Genomic DNA, 20,925 nt, shown 5'->3' with positions numbered 1-20,925 from the left:
TTCAGCTTTCAACGCTGTCGCACTCTGAATGACAATTGCGCAGTCATGCTACACTGTACCCAAACTAAGTTTTTATCATTTTGTTCCCAATAGAGCTTTCTTTTGATGGTATTTGATCACCTTTGGGATTTTTATTTTCTGCCAAACAAAAAAAAAAAAAAAAACGAAATTTTTGAAAAAAAAAAAAAAAAAAGGTTTTTCTTTTGTTTCAGTTACAAAACTTTGTAAATAAATACGTTTTCTCCTTTACTGATGGCACTGATGGGGCTGCACTGACGGGCACTGATAAGGCGGCACTGATGGGAACCGATGAGGTGGCACCAATGAGGTGGCACTGATGAGGTGGCACTGATGAGGTTGCATTGATGGGCACCGATTGGCATCCCTGGTGATCTAGGGTGGCATACCTGGTGGTGACATCCCTGGTGGTCCAGTGTGGGCATCCATGGGGTGGGGGGGGGCTGCGCTGATAATTGATCAGCACAGACCCCCCTTGTCAGAGGAGCGGCCGATCGTCTCTCTACCCACGTCTGACAGACGCGAGTGAGGAAAAGCCGATCACCGTCTCTTCCTGTTTACATCACGATCAACCGTGATTGGACACAGCCGATCACATGACGGAGACTCTTTACCTAGATCGGAGTTGTGGTGTGTCAGACTGACACACCGCAACAACGATCGCTGCGATGCGCGCCCCCGGGCATATATATAATGTTTGGGGGTTCTAAGTAATTTTCTAGCAAAAAATTATGATTTTAACTTGAAACCAACAAGTGTCAAAAAAAGGTTTAGCCCGGGTTCACACTATAAACGGGCTGCAGATCGCACAGGAGCGCTGTGCGTCCCTGTTCCAGGGACGAATCAGGGCCGATTCTATGCCTGAATTCGGCCCTGAAACGGAGCCAAAGATGCAAAGCGTTTTTGTGCAGTGCGCTCCGCAGCCGCCCCGGAGATATGTAAACCGGCTCCATAGGGAGTCAGTCACATTCTCCTGCTATGCGAATTAGATGCAGGGAAACGCACATCTAATTCGCATATGTGTGAACCCGGGCTTAGTCTTTAAAGAGGGAGTCCACCTACATCAACCTAAAAAAAAAAAAATATTAAAAGCCAGCAGCTACAAACTTTTAATACATGGCCACTTACCTGTCCCAGGGTCCAGCGATGTCGGCAGCCAACGCCGATAAACCGCTCGATTCTCGGCAGCCTCCGCCGCCATCCTAGGTGAGGGAATCAGGAAGTGAAGCGTTGCGGCTACACTTTCCGGTTCCCTACTGCGCATGCGCGAGTCGCACTGTGCATCGTAACTGGTCCCCATTCTCTCCTGGGAGCTGTGTGTTTCCCAGGAGACAGCGCGGAGGGACAGGAAGAGGCATAGACTCCCGTGGAAGTCTATGCCGGAAGTGGATGCAAATACTTGTCTTAGACAGGTATCTGCACCCCCCTGAAAGGTGCCAAATGTGACACCAGAGGGGGGAGGGTTCCGAAAAGCGGAAGTTTCATTTTTGTGTGGAACTCCGCTTTAAGTGATTAAACTTCCCTCATTTACAGAATGAAGTTCATTCCTTTGATCTAAAGAACAAAACGTTACAATGTTTATAGTTAGCTCAGCAGCTTAGGGATGTTTTGAAACTTGGCAGACTTTTTTTTTTTTGACAGCTGTCGGCTTGAGCAGAGAACTCTGCATAGTATTGGGAAAATGTTTTATTAAGATCGCGAGGGGGAAAGAATCACAATCTCGATTCTTAAAGATTAATTCTGCAGCTCTACCCTGAACCTCCCCTTCTTGGGTCCCCTGTTGGCAATCTTGGCCCCTCCTCTTCTGTGACCTGGAAAGGGTGCATGCGCCACTCAGGCTTAGTAGAGGGGAGGGGGGGTATGTACACGGTACATCCACAGCTGCTGTTAGAGTGCTGACAGTGGATAGAGCTCGTCCTGGCTCCTGCAAGTGCTTGCTATGGGGGCAAACATGCAGGTTCGCTGACCCTTTAAGTGCCGGTTCACACTGGGGCGGCTTCAAAGTCGTCCGACTCTGAAGCCGCCACTCACAGCATGACCTCCGCACGGCTAGCAAACTACTTCTTTAATAGAACTCAATGAAAGCCGCTCCAAAGTTGCCCCCAAGTAGTACAGGAACCTTTTTCTAAGTTGAAGCAACTTCAGTCGCACCCTATAGAACGGTTCCATTGCACTGCGACTTGTCAAGCAGCTAAGTCACCTGACAGGTCACCCCAGTGTGAACCGGCACCAACGGTCATATTCAGTTAACACTACAACCAAAGCTTACCTGAGTTTGAAGTGTTATTCCAAGTCCTTTCAATGTGTTATCCAACAAGCGTCTTCATATCTTCCTTTATACCCTTTTTATCCAAAGCTAGATGTCCAACAAACAACAGTCTTCGGTAATCCATGTGAAATATAGATATTTGATTAACTCCACAAGTGTGTCGCTTTTTCCTCTTTGTAAAAACACAGAACCTACAATGAAAACAAAAAACGAACTCCTGTAAGTCACAGTGATACTAAAACAAATGTGTAGAATGTTCTAGTCATCGAAATGGAATGTTTTGTGGTATTTTCCAATAACAAAAAAGAATTTCAGCGGGTTTATTTTTATAAACGTTATGAATCCCAGGGACCAAGGTGATTCTCAGGGTTTCAGAAGCTTACAAGTGTAATGTATTTTACACCCAAATAGCACAAGTTTGTGAATCCACATGGATATCGGCCACCTGTATCCCCTGCATAGCAGCACTCAGAATGTGTTGACAGCACTGGGAGCCATTCACTCTGCTTATTCACTTGTGCCGATAGGGAACATGCTGACAGGAGGGCACAGATTGGGCAGAGTTGATAGCTCTTTCATTGTCCAATCAGCAGACAGGGAGTGAGGAGGCGACATCACCATGGCCCTTCCTGCTGAACTCTAGGCACAAAAAATCTCCGTTAACCGGTTCAATACCGGGCATTTTCACCCCCTTCCTTCCCAGGCCAAATTTTTAGTTTTCAGCGCTGTCGCATTTTAAACGACAATTGCGCGGTCGTGCGACATTGTACCCAAAAAAAATTGACGTCCTTTTTTCCCCACAAATAGAGCTTTCTTTTGGTGGTATTTGATCACCTCTGCGGTTTTTATTTTTTGCGCTATAAACAAAAGAAGAGCGACAATTTTGAAAAAAAAACACAATATTTTTTACTTTTTGCTATAATAAATATCCCAATTTTTTAAAAAAAAAACAAATTTTTTCCTCAGTTTCGGCCAATACGTATTCTTCTACATTTTTTTTTTTTTTTTTTTACCAAAAATATCGCAATAAGCGTATATTGATTGGTTTGCGCAAAAGTTATAGCGTCTACAAAATACGGGATAGATTTATGGCATTTTTTAAAAAAAAAAATATTTTATTTTATTTTGTTTACTAGTAATAGCGGCAATCGCGATTTTTTTTCGTGACTGCGACATTATGGCGGACACATCGGACACTTTTGACACATTTTTGGGACCATTCACATTTATACAGTGATCAATGCTATAAAATTGCATTGATTACTGTGTAAATGTGACAGGCAGTGAAGGTGTTAACCACTAGGGGGACACAAGGGGTTAAATATGTTTCCTAACGGAGGGTTTCTAACTGTAGGGGGCGGGGACGTACAAGGGGAGGAGAGCGATCAGAGTTCCGCTGTACTGGGAACACAGATCGGTCTCCTCACAACTGACAGGACGTGGATCTGTGTGTTTACACACACAGATCCACGGTCTGGCCAACAGGCAATCGCGGGTGCCCGGCGGACATCGTGGCCGCCGGGCACACGCACCGGGTCCCAAGCAACGCGGCGGGCACGCGCCCCCTAGACGGCCAGGAATCCCAGGCCGTCATATGACGTCCACCCAGGATGGGAGATCCCATCTGTGGACGTCATATTACTATGGCCGGGTACTGAAGTGGTTAAATATGTTCCTCAGTAGCCGCAAAGACTATAAATCCACTTTGTGTTCAGCAAATGCCTGAAAACCCAGATATTGTCCTGTAAAAGTAAAAAAGATTTCACTGTGCTGCACATTTATTACTTCTTGTCCCCAGTGGAATATTCCCTCTCTGTCCTGATGGCAATGTATCGGAGGAAAAGGCAATGTATAATATCCAAAATTAGAAAAGAAAGCTTGGGCCGGAGGCGGCAACTCATCGATTGTGGGCAGCCGATGGAGAACACATTATTCCTGCTTTGCCGGTCCTTCGCCTCAGCCTCCAACGCTCTCATCTTCACTGCAGAGCAGATAGTAGGATGCAGCACAGTGCTGGGTGGAGGGTGGGAGAGGGAAGCTGCCTCAGTTAACTTTTCACATTAACCAGCAGATGATTGGTTGCTAACCTTGCTCCTAGCAACCAATCACCACTTTGTTAATATGAAAAGGTAACTGGAAGCTCCCGCCCTCCATCCAGTACTGTTCTGCCTTCCACTCAGCTGCACGACCTACACACTGCTGTGTGGTGGAGGTCCAGAGGACACTTTTGGGGAGGGGGTGGGGGAGAGGCGCTGAGTACATTACTGTACCAATTACTGCAGGGAGGGGGGAGATGATGTGAAGGGTGGGAGGAAGTGGGGCGGAGGACGCTACTGTGGGGTGATGTAAACAGCATTTTAGCTTGTACATAATTGGATGATAAAATCAGCAGAGCTTCCACTCATTTCAGATCTACCCCTCAGATTTAGAGCGACCGCACTTCCAAGTGTACTTGCAGTGCAAAGCAGATTTGCCTTTCGTAAATAACCCCCACTGTGCGTTCTTCATGCAGTCTTTTTATTGCAGGTTGCCTACCCCTGTTCAAGAGTGCTGATGAAAGGAAGTCGCTAATTTTTTTGCTATCTACTCAGCTGACCTCAATATATTAAATGCTGTGGCTGACAAAAGGCATGCAAGAAAGTGCTGACTTAATGGAGTCCAGGCAAAAGTATAAACCAGAAAATGATGCTACTTGTCTATAGTTTAGAATAGGACAGTCCTAATGTACACTAATAAAGAAACCGTGACTATGGCACGAATGCTGATAAAAAAAAAAAAATCCTACAAACTACTATAACATTTAAGAGGCTGTGTAAAAACACTAAAGCCCACTCTGAGAATAAGACATTTGTCATCTAACATCTCATAGTGGCCAGGAATTTAGGTCTCGTTAACATTTTAGGCTAAATATACAAAAAAAAATTCTACTATGGTAAATCCTATTAGCCTTTATAAGACGTCACGCTACAAATGTACGATTTCACTTGAGATAACCGCCCACTTATTTCCTCAGATGACGTGTCACAGACCACGCTCTCTTACTTCGAATGTCATGGGAAAATCTTGCAATACTGACTGATTATCGTGCTGATCGTAGAGCATTACTGCCTTCTGATTTACTGGCATCAGGTATGCAGATCAACAAAGACAGAATTCCTTACCTGCATACATAATCCAGGTCAGTGTTTCTAAGTACTGAAGAAAAAGGGTCTGCATGACAGCCAAACAAGGAGCATTTTCAAACTGAAGTGTCAGCAAAGGCTGCGCCTGATCATTTGATTTTCAAAGGATGTCAGGCAGGAGGTGGTTGACAGAGTCATAAAGCAAATTTGTTCCTGTTCATAAAGAACTGGCCAACATTCACACAGTGCATGACCAGCTTTAAAGGTCCTCTACATTCTATGGACAGCCTTAGGAGTAAGGCAAGGGGCCAGTTCACACACATTTCCATGCGGTTTTGACAGCCCATTCCATTGGAGGCAAGCACTACTTTTTCTAAACATGCAGCACCAAAATGCATGGTAATGCAATACCATGTGATCTGGTAGCCGCAAACACACTGCATTTGCAATATGTATTTGGGGTGCCATTAACAACTAATTGGCACCCGCATGCAACAAGGGCAGTGCATTCATCTGCAGTGCAAGAAATGCACACTGAACGTGCCTTCCCCCACCAACATGTTTTGGTGTTAACAAGCCCTAAGGCCAGCCATAGACGGGGTTCAAATCTCGCATCAGCAGGAAACGGCCGAGAATGGAACCATTAATGAGCAGGCTGAATGTACCAAGTTGATCGATCAATTTGGGTACAACCAGCCTGCCCGAGTGGCTGCTATAGCTGCTAGCGATAATCACAGTCTTCTCCAGGCAGGAGCGGACCCTCCCGGAGAAGACAATTACTCGGCAGAAGGGATTCCCTTTCACTGCCTGTGCTGATGGGAGAATTGTGCATATTTCTATCCTGCAACCGGTGGAAAGAAATTTGCATAGTCTATGGCCTGCCTTAGAGTAGGAGCCACAAAAGCTCTAGGGTGCCACACGTTATTTTCTTGGGCATGACATGCAGTCATTGAATGCTCCCAATACAATAACTGCAATATGAAAAATGTCTACACATAAAACAAAATCCACCCGTAGGTCTCATCGATCATTTATTGCAGCTCCGCACACAAGTCAATAGAGGAGCACAGCATTATGTTCAAGCGGGAGTCCGACTACCACTCTTTTTTGGTAATTGAGACACTTTGCTAACCCCAAAATAATACTCACAGTTTGGGTGTAATATTTCCGCCTCTGTCTGTTTTCGTACTGAAGAATAACTTAAAAAATGTGATGCTGGCTGTTTCCATCTTGCTTGTGGGCATGTGAAGCCCACAAGCATTGATTTCCTGGATGCGGTGAATGCTGTTCATTCACAGCTTGTTCACAAGCATGATCATTGTTTCCACACTGAATCTTGGGAAGCCTGACACTAAGCTCCCAGGAGACAGTGCGGCGCCAAGGAAAGGCAATAAACACGCCTACTCCCATGGGAGGAGAGACAGGAAGTGCCACAATAAAGTACAATATAAAGGTAATTACAGCGATTAAAAAAATTTTCATGCGGCATTTGAACATCTATACAATTACCATAGGTAAGGACAGCTTTACATGTGGAGGAAATCAAATACAAATGTCGGTGTACACAAGTAAACAGAAGTAACTATCAGTCTTTAGGTGACCTCAGTACATTTAAATAAGACAAATGTAAAATCATACTGAAGCCTGCTAAGTTCAAACAGTCTAAGAATGAATATTCATATGCTTGCATAAGCCTAGTCATGACAGATTCTCTTTCAGGTTACAGGAAACCCATCAAGATAACTTATCACAAAGGAGGCTCCTAATCAATAACAGAGACCACCACTGACTCCCAGAAGTGGAAATATTTTCAGAGCGCCAGCAGTGCAGACGGAGCAGCACTTTGTTCATTTATACATAGATACCCTTTATTTGCAAGGAAAAAAAAAGGCAGTGATGCATACAAGTTTCAGTTTCAACGCAGATGTGGGGGATTTTTACAAATACCACTTGCAAAAAGTACCTTTTAAATTTCGAGCTTATATTGTATTGCATTAAAAATAGCTGCCCATTTTTTACAGTGGTACTAAAAATAAGAATATTTAGAAAACACGGGACATTTTTTAAAATTCTTCACTAATCCAGCCTACACAAGCACCAAGGTACATACATCCAAATATGTCAAACTCTGCAGGTTTATATGTGCCATAAACTATATATATTGTATGCTGCACATATACACCTTTGGATAATTTTTGGCCTTAACTTGTGTAGAAACTAACTTACAAATCATACAAATCGTGCAGCGATCCAAATGAAAAAAGTGTCCAAATATTACCCAATAGTCCATGAATATATCAAAGGATTACTCGAGTGTCATCATGTGTTGGACAAGAAAAAATGGCTACTCACCAGAAATCCATGGTGTCTCCAAGAGAACAGCACAAAGTGCTCAAAATAAATCCCTCTGTAATCGGAATCACCAGTGAGAAAAGATCCAAAGCTTCTCCTCTAAAGATCAAGATGCAAGATGCAAGATCAGTGATGGTACATTTAGACTCGATTCACATAGGAGCGACTTGTCAGGCGACTTAGCCGCCTGACAAGTCGCAATCAGTTCTGTACTATGGAACCGTTCTAATAGGAACGACTCAAGTCGCTCCGACTTAGAAAAAGGTTCCTGTACTACTTCGGGGCGACTTCAGGGCGACTTCAGGGCGACTTGCATTGACTTCTATACAGAAGTCATTTTGCAAGCCGCCGCTGAAGTCGTGTGCAGGTCGCCTTACAGAGTTGCGCTGGAAGTCGTGCTGCCTCTGTGTGAACCGGGTCTTAGGGGCTACCTATCCCTAAACAATCACGGTGGTTCCAGCATCGTACCAGTGTCAACCGGGACTATAAAGCCGCGTACACATGAGCGGAATGTCCGACAGAAAAAGTCAGACAGAAGCTTTTCATCGTCTATTCCAATAGTGTCTATGCCTCATTGGACTTTTTTTTTTTCTTTTGTCGAAAGTTCTGACGGACCTAGAGATAGAACAGGTTCTAAATATTTCCGACGGAACCAATTCCTATAGGGAAAACCGATCGTCTGTATGCTGTTCCGACGGACCAAAAACGACGCATGCTCTGAAGCAAGTACGAGACGGAAGCTATTGGCTACTGGCTATTGAACTTCCTTGACCGTGTGTAGGCAAGACTGCTTGAATGGAATTCCGAGTTCTGTCGGAGAAACCTTCGGAGTTTATTCCGACGGCAAAACCGGTTGTGTGTACGCGGCATAAGATGTTATTTTATGATGTCATCACTGTGATCTTGCAACATTTGGAGGAGAAGCTTTGGATCTTGTCTCATTGGATTGCTGGTGATTCCGATTACAGAGGGATTTATTTTGAGCGCTTTGTGCTGTTCACTTGGTTCAGACTGCATGGATTTCCTCTTGAGTGGCCATTTCTACCATCATACACATGACACTCAAGTGATCCTTTGGGATATTCATGGACTATTGTTTAACCACTTGCCGCAAAATCATGTACCTTTATGTCATTTTGCTCAAGTGATCGTACTGGGGTGATGCCTGCAGCTGCAAAGGTAAACCGTGCTCAAACCACATGCGAGGTATCGCCACGGTCGCTAGAGCAAGAATTCTAGTGCAAGACCTCCCTCTGTAACACTCTCCAGGTAACTGTTAACCCCTTTCCGACCAGCCACCAGTTGTACTGTGGCAGGTTGGCTCCCCTGGGCGAAACGTTGTTACCTTACATCGCTTCGCCTTTTGACCCCTAGGGGGGCTCGTCCGCGGGTCGCCGATGGAGCTGATGCGAGTGCCCGGTGGGCACGATGACAGCCGGGCACCTGCGATCGCTCGTGACAGAGTGAGAACCAGGATCTGTGTGTGTAAACACAAAAATCTCGGTTCTCTCAGGGGAGAGGAGAGAGATCGTGTGTTCATACTAAGTATGAACACCGATCCCTCTCCTCTTAGTCAGTCCAACCCCCCCCCCCCCCCCACAGTTAGAACACACCTAGGGAACAAAGTTAAACCCTTGATCGCCCCCTAGTGTTAACCCCTTCCCTGCCAGCGACATTTATACAGTAATCAGTGCATTTTTATAGCACTGATCGCTGTATAATTGTCACTGGTCCAAAAAATATTTCAAAAGTGTCTGATCCATCTGCCGCAATATCGTAGTCCCGATAAAAATTGCTGCTCACCACCATTACTAGTAAATAAAAAAAAAATGCCATAAATCTATCCCCTATTTTGTAGACGCTATAACTTTTGCGCAAGCCAATCAATATACGCTTATTGGGATTTTTTTTTTTACCAAAAATATGTAGAATACATATCGGCCTAAACTGAGGAAAAAAATGTGTTTTAAAAAAATTGGGATATTTATTATAGCAAAAAGTAAAAGATAGTGTTTTTTTCAAAATTGTCGCTCTTTTGTTTATAGCGCAAAAAATAAAAACCGCAGAGGTGATCAAATACCACCAAAAGAAAGCTCTATATGTGGGGAAAAAAGTCGTCAATTTTGTTTGGTACAGCATCGCATGACCGCGCAATCGTCAGTTAAAGTGACGCAGTGCCATATAGCAAAAAATGGCCTGGTGATTGAGCAGCCAAATCTTCCGGGGCTGAAGTGGTTAAAAATGTTTAAAGCACCGCCAGTGGAGATTTTTAAGTACTGTAGTCTGTCGCCATTCCACGAGTGTGCGCAATTTTAAAGCATGACATGTTCAGTATCCATTTACTTGGCGTAACATCTTTCACATGATACGAAAAAATTGGGTTAACTTTACTAAGTATATAAAAGTGTTTCACCAGGCCTGCAAACACCGCTCAGCGCCAGATTCCCAAACAGACCCAAGATATAGATATATTAATATTAAAAAAGGAATAAATCAATATTCAAAAATGCATATTCATACATACACACCAATATGCAAATAACATTTAAACATAAAGCAGATTGAACTCCCCTGTGTCTGTCTAGGCAGAGAGACAATCTAATGGGCAGCAGCTGTCTCAAATCAAAGAAAACACATATATATATATATATACACACAGTGTTATAAAATAATCAACATATGGACTAAGTTATAAAATAATCAACATATGGACTAAGTTATCCCACTAGACAGCGCTAGTGTTGAGCAAAAACTTGTGGCCAACAACACATATATGGACAGTCTTAAATCAGAAAAAAGTCCTCTAAAAGAAAACCCTTATAAAGGGAAGTGATGACAAGTTCAGGGTGCGATTCAGATAATCAACAGGTGATCTTGAATAAACCTCAATCCTCCACTGATCACTGTAAGATCCACCCAGGTGACACACACTCTCCCCCTAGAATCAATAAGTACTAGCATGAAGATATATATGCATGAAATGAGAGGCCTGGACCCAAAGATGGTAGGGAACATGAAGATGGTAGGAAACATAGGATAACAGAGGGATACTAACAGGTGCAAAGATAGAAAAGAAAAGGAAGTGAAAGAGGTGGACTGTGATTGTGTAATAGTAGGGTAGTGATGTATCCCTAACATGTTATCCTATGTTTCCTACCATCTTCATGTTCCCTACCATCTTTGGGTCCAGGCCTCTCATTTCATGCATATATATCTTCATGCTAGTACTTATTGATTCTACTTTATTACTTTAGATGCCTGACAAACATACTTATGTTTACAGCCTACACTCTTTATGAACTAACAAGGTCTCTAGGGTTACATCACTACACCTATGCCATGCCTGCTCGCCATTTGGCCCCTGGTGGGGTCCCATCTGACTTCGCCCCCTCAGCTCCCTGGTGAGGCACCTGCTGCCGCTATCTTGGAGCCGCACACCTGTAGCCATGATCAAGCTCAGTGGTGAGTATGGAGACCCATAACCCCTCCTACCCTGTGCCTTTATAACTAATACTGTGCCATTTTGCCAACTATATACTTTTTTATCTTAGGTACAATGTTACACACATCCACCCCTGAAGAGCGAGCTGGATCTCGCGAAACTAGTCGGGTAGTATGATGCCTGTGTACTATGACTGCTATTACATCCATGTACCAATATTTCTTGTTTTATATATTCTATTTTTTGGCAACTGTTGGTGTTATCTATGCATGTAAAAATTTTACTTGAATAAACCATATACTGTATTTACTACTGTTATGTTTACTGGCGGAAACGGTACCCACTTCATTTAAAGTCCCAGGGCAAATCCTTTGTTTTACTATATGTTATAGGGATGGAAGTGTGTTACTGGGGACACCAGACCTTTCTCTTTTTTCTTTCTTGGGTACTACCCTCTCAAATCACTGCATTCATTGAGAAAAATTTAAGGCATTCTGTGAATGGTGTCTGTTAAGTGAGTGTCAACCTGTGATTACCAAGCAGCGAGGCAGCTTCTTGGCGCAAGACATGCGACAACACCAATCACTAGTAGTAACAGCAATTACTATAACAATTCTTCACTTCCACAGCAGTCCTATAGATTTGGCATTGCAAACTTAAATTGGTCCAAGGTGGTCCAATGTAACTATGCAATAAAATCTCACACTATAATGCAGCCAAAGAGAAAAAGGGGGAGATCTAAGGCTTATCCAATTTTAGCGCACATCCGATGGGGTTAGCAAATTGGCTTTAATTAGCCCACCCGGTTCAGAAATCTGCTTACACCGTCAGCCTGAGGTATATTAAATAGTAGATAAAACCCCTAGGGGTGGTAGTTCTCTGAATTTAGAAACATACATACAAAAACCGGGAGAAGCCCAAAGAAATTCATCAGAGAGGACAGGCCGGTGAATGCTAAATATCATTTATTGATTATCCAAAAACATATAAAGAAAGCAATAATAACAGAAAGCGACACCCATCTCCAACACATAGTTAAAATGAGACCTAACGTCTAGATGAGACACAGGTGGCCACCATACCTAATTCACACACTTCATACCCATCTCACACACAGGCACACATAAATCAATCCTTGAGTCAAATCTGGGAATGAGATTGTTCAAACATAAAAATTATGTAAATGGAAAATTGAAAAAACACTTTTCATGTAGCAGATATGTTGAAATGTTCGATTAAATACTCCCATGAGGATATGAAAAAAAAAGTGCTTGTGCTTCTGGAAGGGTCTTAAGTGCAAAGGCATTTATAGACTCAACCTCCCACCCCGCAGAGGGGATTTTGACAGGATATTATACCAAAAAGAGAAGATGTGGATTTTTACTTTAAACAGCATGCAACCCCTTGGGTTGAAAAATGAGTGTAATTTATCCATCCTCCTAGAGCAATAATTTATATATTTTTTCCTTTTCCTCTCATTATGTTCTCGGGGGGATTCACCTGACCCTGTATATCCTAAACAATGTTACTGTACTTCTCCTGGCTGACTTTATCTGCATATGGATGCCGTGGTTATTACGATTACAGATTTATGACTAAGGGGGTGTGTGCGGCCAGTTAATTATGGGTGCTGTCCTTCTCACCACACTCCTAACTTATCATCCTAGTCTATTAAATTTAATTTGTATTTTTAACTAGATGTGTATGTATTAACTGTGGATCGTCCCTGTACACTATTGTGTGTCTGCACTGTTTATGAATGATGCCCTGATTAGGCTGTAGCGCTTTGGTGATGTCCTTGATGGTAGTTGATTATCTCCTAATTACCTGACTATTTAAACATGGACTTTGAACCATTGTGCATGCTCTGAGGAAGCTTGAGTTCAAGCGAAACGCGTAAGAACAATGCCATCACGGTGTCCGTGGCGAGGACTCCCACCATATATCTTGATTCACCTTACCTTGAGTTGTCACTCTCTACCATCATTTGACGTGAGTCACCTATGGTGTTCCGGTCCGTGGTTCTCTGCATAGCCCTGTGACCCCTGAAGCCTTGGATCTTTACCACCTCATTTCCGGGTGGAACTATTTCAAGTTGACATTCCGTATTTGGCTTCTTATGCAGCCTGCAAGATGGTGGGTTAACGACACGGAGACTAGATCGTTAAGGCTGTGACTCTCTACACACAAGACGTCAAACGGTGAGCGGTATCTTGCCCCAATTATTTGAAGGGAAGTATCACCAATAGCACATCCCGTTTGTATCCAACTCCAGAGATAAAACGATAATTCTCCCACTCTACAAGACTCTGGTCCGGCCGCACCTGGAGTATGCTGTCCAGTTCTGGGCACCAGTCCTCAGGAAGGATGTACTGGAAATGGAGCGAGTACAAAGAAGGGCAACAAAGCTAATAAAGGGTCTGGAGGATCTTAGTTATGAGGAAAGGTTGCGAGCGCTGAACTTATTCTCTCTGGAGAAGAGACGCTTGAGAGGGGATATGATTTCAATTTACAAATACTGTACTGGTGACCCCACAATAGGGATAAAACTTTTTCGCAGAAGAGAGTTTAATAAGACTCATGGCCACTCATTACAATTAGAAGAAAAGAGGTTTAACCTTAAACTACGTAGAGGGTTCTTTACTGTAAGAGCGGCAAGGATGTGGAATTCCCTTACACAGGCGGTGGTCTCAGCGGGGAGCATTGATAGCTTCAAGAAACTATTAGATAATCACCTGAATGACCGCAACATACAGGGATATGTAATGTAATACTGACACATAATCACACACATAGGTTGGACTTGATGGACGTGTGTCTTTTTTCAACCTCACCTACTATGTAACTATCTATGTAACTATGTAATATTCCTTGTGCCCAGTCACATTTATGCATATTTGCCCTCTGTCTCTGATCCCCACCAACAGTGCTCTTATGACTTTTACCAAGCGGGTTTTGAACCACGGTATCACAAGTTTATACACTCGAGGAATTTCCCATTTATCTCCAGAAGCACAAGCACTTTTTTCATATCCTCATGGGAGTATTTAATCGAACATTTCAACATATCTGCTACATGAAAAGTATTTTTTTTATTTTCCATTTACATAATTTTTATGTTTGAACGATCTCATTCCCAGATTTGACTCAAGGATTGATTTATGTGTGCCTGTGTGTGAGATGGGTTTGAAGTGTGTGAATTAGGTATGGTGGCCACCTGTGTCTCATCTAGACATTAGGTCTCATTTTAACTATGTGTTGGAGATGGGTGTAGCTTTCTATTATTATTGTTTTCTATATGTTTTTGGATAATCAATAAATGATATTTAGCATTCACCGGCCTGTCCTCTCTGATGAATTTCTTTGGGCTTCTCCCGGTTTTTGTAATAAAATCTCACACTGCAGGTATACAGCAAGCTAGAGAATAGGAGTGACTAGGCACGGTCACATGACAGGAGGTGCAGTGATATTTTTCAAGGCAAGAGGTAAATCTTTAGTCACTGTTTGGGCACAATAAAGTATTTTTAGACGTTCCCAAGAAGGTAGCAAATGTTAAAAAAAGAAAAAAAAAAAAGTTTATCTGAACTCAAAATTTGTCAGAAATAACTATTATTGTGCAAAAACTGCAAAAGGGGTACAAACTTGTCAATGTTGACACTATGGGTGTAAAAAATAAAATAATATAGGAATATTGTATTCACATCACAGAAAATGTACCATTATTCAGGGTGTATACATTATATCAGGGTAAATATTCTGCACAGTAAATGCGGTAAGGAACATAGTGCCAAACAACAAAAGAAAACGCAAAAAGAAAAATCAACTTACGAAGTGTGTACTGTCCTCTAACTGAGCAACTCAGACAAGATAGACACCCATCTCAATGCATATCCATCACACTGACATCCCCCGTCTCACTCAGGCCCATAGAGCTGTATCTGGGATCACAACTATCCCCTCTCCTATACGTGGGAGCAGTCCATTTGAGGGACTACCCCAGGGTTTTCTAGCCACGCTGACCAGATTTTGGTGAATTTATCTGACGCATTCCTGGGTTGATATGCATTTTAAACAAGTATAGCATTCACTTGTTGTATCCATTGGTGAGGTGTAGGGGCCTAGGGGGAGAGCCAATATTATGAAATATCAATTTTCTGGCTAGATAAAATGGCCTAGTTAAAGCTGTATATGTACAAGGGGGATACAGCTCCTCCTCGAGGCAACCAAGCAAATAAATAACTGTAGTTGATGGATATCATTAATGATCCCAACCACCTCCTGCCAATATCGTACCAATTTGGGGCACTTCCATAGAATATGGATCAAAGTACCCTGGTGCAGTTGACATTTCGGGTACAAGGGGGAGTCTCTCCTACCCCACTTATAAAACTGTAGAGGAGTTCTGTACACCCGATGCAGGATAAACATGTGCGGCAGTTTCTGGGCTGCTGAAACCAAAACCAGCCGCCAGTATCTGTTCCCAGATATTCCCATCTACAGGGCCAATATCCAATTCCCATTTCTTCCTACAGGGTAATAGGTCTGGGGCTTGTATATGTGCTAGCAGGCAGGTATGTACAGTATACAGGAAATAATTCCCTTTTTATCTGAAGTAGTGAACAGAGGTGAGGAAATCAGAATCATCTAAATGCAGGACAAAAAACTTCTACCCTGCATTCTCATGGCATTCCGCAGCTGCAAGTACATGTAATAATGGTTATGTAGCAAGGGGAACTCTGCTAGCAACTGACTGAAAGACTTTACCGCTGGTCCATTAAATAGCTGCAACATGTTTTTAACTCCGGTCGCTCTCCATATAGAGTGGTGAGTTCAGGTCAACTTTAATGCTGGGCAAATACATCACTTGGGTAAATTCAACTAGTTTTAATACACAAAAGACCAAATAGAGGAAAACCTACCACCACCAGCTCTGAATTGTTTCATGGTTTTGTTTGGTGTCTGATGTGTTCTGCAGCCCTTGAGACTAATATAAAAAAAAAGACCAAAAATACAGTCCATCATTTGAACCCAGAGGAAAAAAAAAAAGTCACAGATTCTTCCCAAATGTCCATGCAATTCACTAAGATGCCATATGTGCACCTCCAATTAAAATAGCTTCTTGTCATTTTAATTTCTTACATAGTATCAATGCAGGAGAAAACCTGAGAAATAAAAGATGGTTATGTGGGGGCGTAACCAGAAGTCGACCTACATGGACGCTTGAGCTTCTAGCTCTCTCATAGCCCACAGCTCCATGGCCTTTTAGGGGACTCTTTGTGCCCGTACATAGGTGGATCCAGGAGAACCCGTTCCTCCAAAGTGCAGGGATCAGCCCAACCTCCTCCCAGATCTTCCACGACCTTCCAGGGCTACTTTTCGCCACCCCCCCATGCCGCCCGGCGGGGCGGGCAATATCGCCCCAGCTGCCTCCACCTCAGCATGCTGTTCAAGCTCCGGCCCATCCGCGGAGCACACCTGAGTCTGCATGGCTGGCGCCCAGGATGCAACCATCCCCGATGGACACAGTGAGTCACCCCAAGCACCCTGCTTCCCAGGCGGCGGCACCACACGGGACACAGCCCACTGCACTGGGCCTAACCTCCCGCCTCATACACACAGTGTACAGACACCTTCCCGCAGCTGCTGCGCACAGCTTCAGACCCCGGCCTGACCGCAGGGGGTCTTCTTCTCCTTCAGTGGACTCGGAGGACTTACCACCCCTACCAGGCCCCAAGCAGTCAGGAATCCGAGCTCTCACAGGCAGAGCCCCTGGGGAGACTCACACCTCGCCAGGCCTACTCCTCTGCCCCTGCCTCCCCCAAATCATAGAGACAATCCTGCTCCAGGGCCCCCGGCTCTTCTGGGAGGGGTGCAGACTTCACTGCCACATATGCCCAGGCAGTCAGCTCTCCGGTCCCCGCTCATACAGTGGACCCGATGATGCAGTCCTCCTCTCTGTCCCAGACCACGGTATGAAGAGTAGAGGTCGACCGATATATCGGCCGATATTTGGTGTTTTTAACTTAAATCGGCATCGCCCGATTGTGCTGATAAAAAAGGCCTATACAACTTCAGCGCAACTTGCAAATGACTTGCAAGTTGCCTGAAGTCTTCTGTGAAGCCACTCCTCTCCTCTCTGGGCAGCCTGCCAAATCTGATAAAAGAACCTGAAGAGATACAATGTTTACACTTATCAATGAGCTGAACTCTGTGTGTAGAAGCTCTCAGTTTAACCATCTAAAGCGGGGGTCCACCTACATCATCTTAAAAAAAAAAAATATTAAAAGCCAGCAGCTACAAATACTGCAGCTGCTGACTTTTAATACATGGCCACTTACCTGTCCCAGAGTCCAGCGATGTCGGCAGGCGGCGCCGAGAACCCGCTCGGTTCTCAGCAGCTGCCGCCGCCATCCTAGATGAGGTAATCAGGAAGTGAAGCGTTGCGGCTTCACTTGCCGGTTCCCTACTGCGCATGCTCGAGTCGCGCTGCGCATCCCAAGTGGTCCCCGCTCTCTCCTGGGAGCTGTGTGTTTCCCAGGAGACAGCGCGGGGGGACAGGAATAGGAGGCACAGACTCCCATGGGAGTCTATGCCAGAAGTGGGTGCAAATACCTGTCTTAGACAGGTATCTGCACCCCCCTCCCCCCTGAAAGGTGCCAAATGTGACACCGGAGGGGGGAGGGTTCCGAAAAGCAGGAGTTCCATTTTTGTGTGGAACTCCGCTTTAAAGACTAAATCTTTTCGGACACTTGTTGCTTACAAGTAAAAATCCTGTTTTTTCTGCTAGAAAATCACTTAGAACCCCCAAACATTATATATATATATATATATATATATATATATATATATATATATATATATATATATATATATATATATATATATATATATATATATATATATATATATATATATATATATATATATATATATTTTTTTTTTTTTTTTGCAGAGACCCTAGGGAATAAAATAGCGGTTGTTGCAATATTTTATGTCACACGGTATTTGCGCAGCGCTCTTTCAAACGCAATTTAAAAAAAAAAAAAAAACACTAATAAATTTTTTTTAAAAACTAAGCAGTAAAGTTAGCCCATTTTTTTTCGTCCAAAAGTTTTGATTACCTGTTTGTGTATTTAATATTTAAGATATAGTTTTTTGGGTTTTTTTTTGTTTTTTTAATCTAAAAATTCTACATAAAAGTGAGCTGATTGGAGGTTTGTTTTGTTTAAATGTTTAAATGTAAAAAAACTTTCTGTATCACTTATTAAGGTTGCTATCACACTGGAGCGGGCATGCATTGACGGTAAAACGCTGCTAGTTTTAGCGGCGCTTTACCGTCATTTTAGCGGCGCTATTCGGCTGCTAGTGGGGCGCTTATAACCCAGCTAGCGGCCGAGGAAGGGGTTAAATGCGCCCCTGAAGCGCCGCTGCCGAAACGCTTTGCAGGCGCTTCGGCAGCGGTGCGCATTCATTTCAATGGGCAGGAGTGGTGGTATACATCGCTCCAAAGATGCTGCTTGCAGGACTTTTTTTTAACATCCTGCCAGCGCATCGCCTCAGTGTGAAAGCACTCAGGCTGCAGGGGAGCAGTTTTACAGGCACTTTACAGGGGCTATTTTTAGCCCAAAAGCACCTGAAATACGCCCCAGTGTGACAGGGGTCTAACTGTTAGATTTGAAGGGGGGAAAAAGATTTAAAAAAAAAAAAATCGGCCTAATATATCAGCCAAAAAAAAAAAAAAAAATCGGCATCACATATCAGCCACCAGGATTTCTAAATATCGGCATCGGCCAGAGAAAAACCCATATCGGTCAACCTCTAATGAAGAGACCTATGGGACCCCCAAATGAGGCCCAAAAAGCAGGCCCAGACCACCGCTTCCCCGCAACCTCAATTGCCATCCTCTCCTCCTCACTGCCGCAAACGGCCACGGACCCCCACCACCAGGTACACCCCTCCTGGCAATCATATCTCCAAGCCATACCGACCAAAGAGGAGTTTAAACAACTTATTGAGGATGTTAAATCCACTTGTCGTGCAGAGATTCAAACACTGCATGCTAATTTCAAACACTTAACAGACAGAGTGGAGATGGCAGAGGAAACTAAACTAGAAACGAGAAACTAAATTGGCAGTACATCGCACTCAACTACAAGGAGCGGACCATCACATACTGAGGAGACATGCAGCTCCATGATGAGGACCTGGACAAGCAGGGGCGCAGGAACAATATCCGAGTCAGGGGCCTGCCTCAATCGGAGGGCCCAAAAGACCTGCAAATCACCCTGCAAACCCTATTTAAAACAACCTTCTGGGAGAACCCACGGACAAACACATTGAAATAGATGGGCGCAGGACACGCTGTGCTGGGGATTCCCTTTCAGCCTCACAGCAAGACGAGGACAATCTGCCGTGCTACGCTATCCGGAAGACCTGGAAGCTTTCTGTGATGTTCTGGGGATTCCTGTCCCCCCAACTCCAGGAATGGGACCTGGTGGCCACCCCACCGCCCCCAGTATGGCAGAAGGTCCCCCAGCTAAAAACTCCTGTGGTCTGGACACCCCCCATAAAGTTGCCAAACCGAAAAATGGCTGACTGAAGCAGGTCCTCCCCATCTGGCATACCTGCCTATGATCCGCACTTCCCCCTGGTTGACATTCCTGGCCCATCCTACAGCCTTACACAAAGCCCCCTTAGGCCCCTGTTTTACCCTTGTTTAGTTCAATGGGCGTATCTTGATAGAGATTTGAGAGTGGTTACCCTTCCGATCACTAGACCCCCCTTTGGTTTACCCCCTAGAGTTCATTTGACATTTTATTGTTGACTTTTGATAACCATCACTGCGGTTCTCTGTGTCCCCCTGGCCTGTTTTCCCCCTGGCCTGTTTTCTACTCCTGGCCGGGAGGACATATAGCAACCTGGTTAGCCCGGTATATCACAGGCTATACAGAGCTTAGTAACAATGTTACACGAATAAAACAAAGGGGGGTGGTGCTGCGCTAGTCCTAATGTAAGGTATCTAAAAATTGCCAAGTATTAATGGAGTGGCATATTGCCTAATGAAGAAACCTTGCACTAAAAGTGTGGTTTATGTTTACTTATGTGATTATTTTATTCGAATGTGTTGTCACTCTGCATATTCATCAACTTACCGGGATTACTTCTAACATTCAGAGGTACTCTGTACTACAGTACCGCTCACTTTATGTGTTATAGTCAAGTGGTTTCATCTGCGTGCGTTTTGCACATGCATGTTTATGGTTTTTCACACCGTAGGTGTGGGGTCTGCATCTGGAATTAGTTGTAAAGTTACTCCATCCACCTGGAGCCTCCATTCCTTAGTTACCCATGTATGCAGCTGATTTCTTTACAACACATGACTCATCTTTATTACTCATCCTCTTCATTAGGCAATATGCCACTCCATTAATACTTGGCAATTTTTAGACACCTTACATTAGGACTAGCGCAGCACCACCCCCCTTTGTTTTATTCGAGTTACCCTTTAGGGCCAGGTTGGACCCTTTTCGGTGCAAGCTGCTTGTCCACCCCCCCTCCTCTTAGTTTTTCTTATTTTGCATGGTAGCGCAGGAATACCATACTTACTATAGTAACAATGTTAGCTTTGCCTACTGTATGTAGTATTGATCTACCTCTTTCTTCTCTCCCTGTCTGTTTTTCTCTCTCTCTCTTTTTCTCCTCCACTGGCTCACCCTATGCTC

General features: G+C 43.9%; 1 protein-coding gene across 7 annotated transcripts in view; it reads right to left on the bottom strand.

Moving 5' to 3' along the window:
• Positions 1-20,925, bottom strand: part of TRAF2 (TNF receptor associated factor 2) — a 145,417-nt gene that overhangs the window by 72,394 nt on the left and 52,098 nt on the right. For all 7 annotated transcript variants that reach the window (XM_073599966.1, XM_073599962.1, XM_073599965.1 and 4 more), the window contains exon 2: positions 2,288-2,478. The gene's annotated coding sequence lies outside the window, so the exon portion shown is untranslated. The remainder of the gene's footprint in view (positions 1-2,287; positions 2,479-20,925) is intronic.

The sequence above is a fragment of the Aquarana catesbeiana genome, linkage group LG09, assembly GCF_042186555.1.
Source record: "Aquarana catesbeiana isolate 2022-GZ linkage group LG09, ASM4218655v1, whole genome shotgun sequence".
NCBI lineage: Eukaryota > Metazoa > Chordata > Amphibia > Anura > Ranidae > Aquarana > Aquarana catesbeiana.
The sequence above is the reverse complement of the archived record's forward strand: the minus strand, read 5'-3'. Positions and strand labels throughout refer to the sequence as shown.